At 50.9% G+C, this 7306-nt stretch overlaps 1 protein-coding gene across 1 annotated transcript in view; it reads right to left on the reverse strand.

Annotated features, from left to right (window-relative positions):
• Window positions 1-3969, reverse strand: part of sema5a (sema domain, seven thrombospondin repeats (type 1 and type 1-like), transmembrane domain (TM) and short cytoplasmic domain, (semaphorin) 5A) — a 65386-nt gene extending 61417 nt beyond the window's left edge. Inside the window, exon 1 of the mRNA XM_060045261.1 lies at window positions 3304-3969. The gene's annotated coding sequence lies outside the window, so the exon portion shown is untranslated. The remainder of the gene's footprint in view (window positions 1-3303) is intronic.
• Window positions 3970-7306: the final 3337 nt, after the last annotated feature.

Below are 7306 nucleotides of genomic sequence, written 5' to 3' on the forward strand. Positions count from 1 at the left end.
GAGAGGGGGGGGAAAGAGAGAGAGAGAGAGAGGGGGGGGAAGAGAGAGAGAGAGAGAGAGAGAGAGAGAGGAGAGAGAGGGGGGGAAAAGAGAGAGAGAGAGAGAGAGAGAGAGAGAGAGAGGAGAGAGAGAGAGGAGAGAGAGAGAGAGAAAGAGAGGAGAGAGAGAGAGAGAGAGAGAGAGAGGAGAGAGAGAGAGGATATCGGGGGGACAGAAGAGATGCGGTTAGAACGAGAGGGGGGGGGGGGGGGGACAGAGAGAGATACAGTGAAAGAGAGAGGGGGGGGGGGGAAAAGAGAGAGAACGAAAGGAGAGGAGAGAGGAGAGCACGAGAAGAACGGTTAGAGGAGGTAATAGCCCATGTTGGCTGCGATGTTTAAATAGTCTGTTTGCTACTAGAAGGAGAAGAAAACAAAAGAGGGGGGAGGAGGAGGAGGGGGAGACACTGAACCGACACTTCACCCGGGTTTTTTGTTTGACACTTGAGAAGTCTACACAAACCCCAACAGCAGAGGTGAATCAACAAACGTATATACGGCCTATCGCCTCCATGGGAATCTCAAACGAAGCGTTCACCTTTATCTTCTTTTTGGTGGCGGTGGGAGGGAGGGGGGGGGGGGGGGGGGGGGGTCGGGTAGAACAATGGCCAGCGGCCCTTCTTGCTGGTGTCACATGAATGAGTAACTGAGGAGGAAAAGCCTGAATAAAAGAATCTACCAGCACACCAAGGGGACCGGAGGGACGACGCTAATGACAGTTAAGTTTCCGCGTGAGATGACAATGCCTTTTCGCTCTTCAACGCCCCCACCGGGGGCGTCGTACCCAGGAGATGAGCAAGATAACAAATATTACCACAAAGGGCCCTGTCACTCAGTCCGTTTCCGTGGCGACCGTCGGCGCTCGTCTGGCTTTTTTTAAATCCGAGGGAGAAATTCCTTAAAAGCCGGGGCTGATTGAGGCATTTTGTTGCTGATGGTGCTGCCCTGATGTTGGAATTCCCCACAGGGCCGAGGTCCCCATCACACCAGTAATCACCCACTGGTCCCTTTGAGCGAGGTGGCTGAGAGGGGGCCTCTGAGGTGAGCCGCCCTAAGTACTCCGTATAAACACTTGTGCTGCCACAGCTCCTCTGATATGACATCCCAGCTGAGTGGTTCGCGGTTTTCTTTTTTTTTTTTGTACTTTCTTTGTCCAAGCTGCTGTTATATTTGTGTGTTACCTTATGCTTGGTTTATTCCTGAATAGAAAATGTTTGTGTGGTGTGTGTGTGTGTGGTGCGATTGTAAGTGCGAGGCTCTCGGCTGTATAATAAACAAAAAATCCTCTCCCTCTCTCCCTCCCCCCCTCCCTCTCCTCTCCCTCCCTCCCTCTCTCTCCCTCCCTCCCCTCCCTCCCTTCATCCCTCTCCTTCCCCTCCTTCCCCTCCCCTTCCTATCTCCCCCCCCTCCCTCTTTCCTCCCCTCTCTCTCTCTCTCTCTCTCTCTCTCTCTCTCATCCCTCCCGACTCCCCTCCCTCCGGATCTCCCTCTCTCCTCTTCTCTCCCCCCCTCTCTCTCTCTCTCATCCCTCCCTCCTCCCTCCCTCCCGAGCCCTCCCTCTCCTCCTCTCCCCCCCCCCCCCCCTCCCCCCCCCCCCCCCCCCCCCCCTCTCTCCCTCTCTCTCCCTCCCTCCCCTCTTCTTCCCTCCCTCCCTTGGGGAGTTAAGCATCCGGAGCCTAATACAAGGGGGGGGTGACCTGTGTGACTCTAAAGTAATTCAGCCATCTGGACGAGGGTCACTGTTTTCCCTTCCGGGGTACACAGTGTGACAGGAGACAGCAGCACGGACACTGGGGCAGGCAGGGTCCCCGGGGCCAACCGTTCAGAGGAGCCCAGCGCCATTCATCTGAGCTGCTGCTGCTACTGCTGGTGATTTTAAAACCAGCAAAACAGCCCCACATAAAACTACAACAGGGCTATAAAACTACAACAACCACAAGCCCACGTGAATGAAAATGACATAAAACAGACACTGTATGAAAAAATAAATAAAGATAGGTAGAGAGGAGAGAGATAGAGAGAGAAAGAGGGAGAGATGGATATAGCCGGAGTGATCGATAGAGAGCAGGAGAGAGAGAGATTGATAGTGATAGAGAGAGGGATAGATTGCGAGCAAGAGAGAAAAAGAGAAAAAGAAAGAGAGGGAAATATAGGAAGATATAGATTGATTGATAAGAGATTGAGCTATATAGATAGAGATACAAAGTTAGATTGATAGACCGATCGATAAATAGAGATACTTCGAACCGGCAGCATAATAGACTTGCCCAGGGCATGGAAAATACCTAGCATAATGGAAAAACACTTTGAAAAAAGGACTTGGTGAACAATTGCCTGTGGTTAATCATACACTAATCAATGTGCTCTAAACTAGAGATTAGTATCCCACTGAAAGCCATCGAAAGACATAGAATTCTGATTGCCATGGGCTGAATGACTAAGTAGTACTGGTTCATGGAATAATAAAACGCTTTTTAACCAAATGTTTTTGATTTAAATATATTCCGCTCTTCCAATCACCAGTGTGTGCATCATACTATCTTTGGGTGACATCAAAAGTTCAAATCTTTTTTTAGTACAATCCAAGATTTTGAAAGGTTGCTGCATTCAGAATAATATCAGCCTCAAAAAACACATTACCACAGAGGTTTCAACCGACAGGGAACTCATCGGGACTTTGGAAAGGTTACAGAAAAAGATGATAATCAAGACAAGCAGTTGAATGTGGAGACAATTGTCCCTGTGAAGACACCTGCTGCCAGCGATTCAGGAGATTAAGTCTACATTGTCAGCCCTACGGCGTATACCTCATGAGACCAAACGACACAATGAAGGCTTATGGAAGAATAAATAAATATGGCACAATTAACATGATGTCATCTTCGTTTAGTGCAAGTAAGGCGTAAGAAGACGCATCGCATCCCGCGCTTTCTTCCAGCACCACCAAGCGGTAAAACACCAGGAATCATAACGCATACCAAAAACTTATCCGAAGTCATTATATTAGTCCTCTATTCCACATTGTTTTATTCTATTTTCTCAGCCAAATAATAACATAAAGCACTACATATTGTGTTATTACGCAAAGTCTATGCAATTCTAGAATTTGTCAAATATTTCACCAAACAGCCAGATGATCCTTGGGTGTGATCATGATCTTTAGACTGAGAGGAATGAGTGCGATTTTAAAGGTGAAAGAGTAGCATGCATAACTACACTACAGTTTACACAATACCTGTACACAAAATAGAAAAATGCACCTTACCAAGTGAGGTGCCCAACTCCCGTTCATCTAGCGGCGAGCGACGAGCTGTGAGTCTGGTCCAGTCAGAAGTGTTTTCACAACAACAAATAATAAAAAAGGTAGACTGGAAAAAAAAGGTCAAATATCCTCGTTGTTCTCGTCTCTGTTGAACAAACACCAATGCCCGTGTATCCCCTGCACTAGACGTGCTGGCTATCTCCTTCTAGACTCTAGCCCTGTTCCTTTCGCGTCGGTGGCGTCGATGTATTTGCCCCCCCAGCTGACGAGCGTTCCGTCCCAGTCGCTCCTAGCGCACGGTATGAAACCGGACACCCCGCAGTGTCGCCCTGCGCCACAGCCTTTCCCCGTCGTCACCACCACCACCACCGCTCTACAATAAAGGGGCACGAGACGAGAAAGCCGTGAAACTTTTCCTTTTCCAAACTCATCCACGCAATGTCTGAAACACGAGAGGAGGATGCATGAGTGGAGCGAGGGAAGAGAAAGCGAGAGAGCGAGAGAGAGAGAGAGAGAGAGAGAGAGAGAGCGAGAGCGAGAGAGAGAGCGAGCGAGAGCGAGAGAGAGCCGTGATTGAAGTCACGGAAACGCTGCGCTCCTCCACGAACCGCTGGCTTGCTCTGCTGCCGTTCAATCGCTATGTGGACGGCTGTACATGCAGAATGCGCCCCCACATTGTGCGTCGTCCGCTCCTCTTATAACATCAGAGCGCTGTGTGCGTGTGTGTGTGTGTGTGTGTGTGTGTGTGTGTGTGTGTGTGTGTGTGTGTGTGTGTGTGTGTGTGTGTGTGTGTGTGTGTGTGTGTGTGTGTGTGTGTGTGTGGAGAGTGAGAGACGTGGCAGCGGTGCACAGCTGCCCTGCAGGTGGAAGGAGACCAACGCCAACACACAGTAGTCCTTCAAAACTACTTTGGACTGGTATGATTGTAGGGGTTTATTCTTTTCTTGTCTGAAAGGATAGGTGCCCATCAAACGGAAAAATCTGTGATTGGTTCTTTAAAAAACAAACAATGTAAAAAGTGAAAGGGTTATTTGACAGATGATTATTTGACAGATAGCAGAGACCGCTGTGATTTGGCGCACATGCTTTCTTCAGGAGCCTTCAATATATTCTGACATCAACATTCACAGTTCAATGATCATCCGTTTATCCCCCCACTGTGACCCCAGGACCCCTCCCCCTCCCCCTCCTCCACCACCACCACAACATGTATTAATCCACTCGACTCTCAGAAAGACAGTGGACGGGGCTCTCAGAGGGGCCGTCTAGGCTAGCAGCAACAATAGACGCCTCTGCAGTGTGAAGAAAGGGCGCATTGCTGAATAAATATGTAGTTCTACCCACCACATCTAAATTCAAATCAGCTGCTTTCATAAAAAATGCACCATCCGTCCCCTCCCACCATAAAAGAAGGGTGGTAGGGGGGGGGGTGGTAGGGGGGGGAGGTCGAAGTAAAGCATGCTGGGATTTACATTTCAAACCGTGTGTCTCTTTTCCTCTCTGGGAAATAATGTTGGGGTAACCTTTCCCCTCTCTTTTTATATATGCCAGGCCACCAGTAAGCGGGCCACCTCTGCGCAGACTTCTCTCTTAAAAGGTTTGATGACAGGAGAGAATGAAATGTATTAGTGACGGAAAGAAATGGCAGTTGAAGGTTGCAGACCATTTGGGGCCAAATGAAAAAAAAAAAGGGGCACCACCACCTTTTTCAAAAATGGAATACTGTTATGCGTTTACTTGCGTTTTACAGTGGCCTGAAAGTGGTAGAGAGTTGACTTTCATCCATTTAAGACCTCCGTTTACGACAGCCCGAGGCCATTAAATCCCGCTCCTCTGGCATGGACCAAACACAAGACGTCATTTGTAGCTCTGGTGTCATGGATAGAGGCTCCGGACGGAGGCTCAGGACAGAGGCTCCGGACGGAGGCTCAGGGACAGAGGCTCCGGACCAGCTCTTTTGGAGGGTTCTTTAGCTGACCATGTAGTGAGATCCATGAGTAAGAAACATAACGTGGTTTGTGTCCTAAATGATGTGTTTTGCAGAGGAAAGTCTGTGATGGACATTGGAGGGAGGGGATCAAGTGATGAGGTTAGAAGAAGGTTGGTGTGAGTGAGTGAGTGAGTGAGTGAGTGAGTGAGTGAGTGAGTGAGTGAGTGAGTGAGTGAGTGAGTGAGCGAGCTCGTAGCCAGCTGTTGTTCCATTCACCTGGTCTCCTTGGCCGGGGAAGAAGCGGTGAAGTTAATGAACTAAAGAAAGTTGCTGAGCAGCCGGTAGAAGAATCCTGATGCAGAGGGGACAGACCCGGCCCTCAACTCTCTGTGTGTGTGTGTGTGTGTGTGTGTGTGTGTGTGTGTGTGTGTGTGTGTGTGTGTGTGTGTGTGTGTGTGTGTGTGTGTGTGTGTGTGTGTGTGTGTGTGTGTGTGTGTGTGTGTGTGTGTGTGTGTGTGCGCGCATGCTTGCGTGTGTGTCGTGCTCGAAAAAAAACACAACGCCCGGGCGAGCGACAAGCAACGTGTCGCTCGACGTCTCCAGTGAACGCACCTTATAACATGAACTCAAACACGGATCGGCCACCTGACAGCCGGCCGCGCTCGTGTCCCGAGCCCCGAGCGTGGAGCAGCCCTGGATCCCTCACCCAAACACGCCATCTGTCAGGCTGCGGCTGTAACAGTGCTGCAGCGCACACAGACTCGCGCACGCATGCATCCAGAAACACACACACACACACAACCAGACACACACATCCAGAAACACTCATACACGCACGCACACACACGCACAACCAGACACACACACAATCAGACGCACACACACACACACACACACACACACACGCAAGCACTCACACACAAACACTAAACCACATACAAACCCACAGGTACCATACAGACAAGCACTCCTACACCTTCCTGCGTCACCTTAAAACACACGGACACACTGACACACTGACACACTGACACACACACAGGTGCAAAGAATAACACGACATTTGACAAAAAATGCAAATGCTGCTATATATATATTATACACACGTTCTTGAACATCTGCGATGTTGAACAGAGAACAATGCAGATCACCTGAGGGGCGTTGTTTGACGTCGTACAGCAGCGCAGGCTTGAGGGACTGGGAACAGCAACAGAACCTCAGCACTGAGGGAGGAACGGATTGAGAGGGTACATCAGAGACGGGTAGCAGCTGTAGGGTGTTCGACTACCATCTGAAAGGTGATGGGTTCGATCCCTTCCCCAACGTCTGCAGCCCGCCTCCGGGCCTCCTTGAGCAGAATGTCCTCACCCCTCTACCTGCTGCCCCTAAACGGCACATATCTCCATTCACTACACGCTCCTTCGGGATAAGAGTGGATCATGTCAACGACTCTACTGGCCCATCGCGGCACAGAGAGCGGCCGTAGAGCATAGTGCCCGAGGGGGTGGGGGGAAAGGATCTGGAGAGTGTGAAATGGAGGTCACAAGACGGCTAAGGGACAGACAATGTGCGGTGGGGGAAAAAGAAGGAGGAGAAAGGCGAGCTCGCGGTACAAAGCGCCGCAGTCATCCCTCAGCCCGGGTTTGGTACCTGGGTGGACTCAATGAGCCGTCCCCTGCAGTGTGACGGGGGCCAAAGTCTCCCTGCGATCTCCCCCTACTTATTCATCCCCCTCCCTGGGCCCCCTACAGCAGAAACCTCCGGTATAGCACCAGCTGCCCCCCTCCACCTCGACCACCCCCCCCCCCCCCCACGCCCACCACCACGGTTCAGCGGAAGAATGATTGGACGATGATGTCGCTAAGTGTCAGGCCATCGCAGGAAGTATGTCTGCAGAGGGAGCAAGGGGGGGGGGGGTGGTGGTGGGGGGGTGGGGGTCTCACCGCTTTTTCAGCCGCGCGCCCGGACCGCCTTGTCTGTCTGACGTACGGGGCGGCGTGCTCATCGCCGTCCGACGTTCAAACGGCGCCGCCGCTGTCTGCCTCGCACCATAGAAGAGAGAAACGTTCGGGGATCACA

The sequence above is a fragment of the Gadus macrocephalus genome, chromosome 23 (assembly GCF_031168955.1).
Source record: "Gadus macrocephalus chromosome 23, ASM3116895v1".
In the NCBI taxonomy this organism is placed as follows: domain Eukaryota; kingdom Metazoa; phylum Chordata; class Actinopteri; order Gadiformes; family Gadidae; genus Gadus; species Gadus macrocephalus.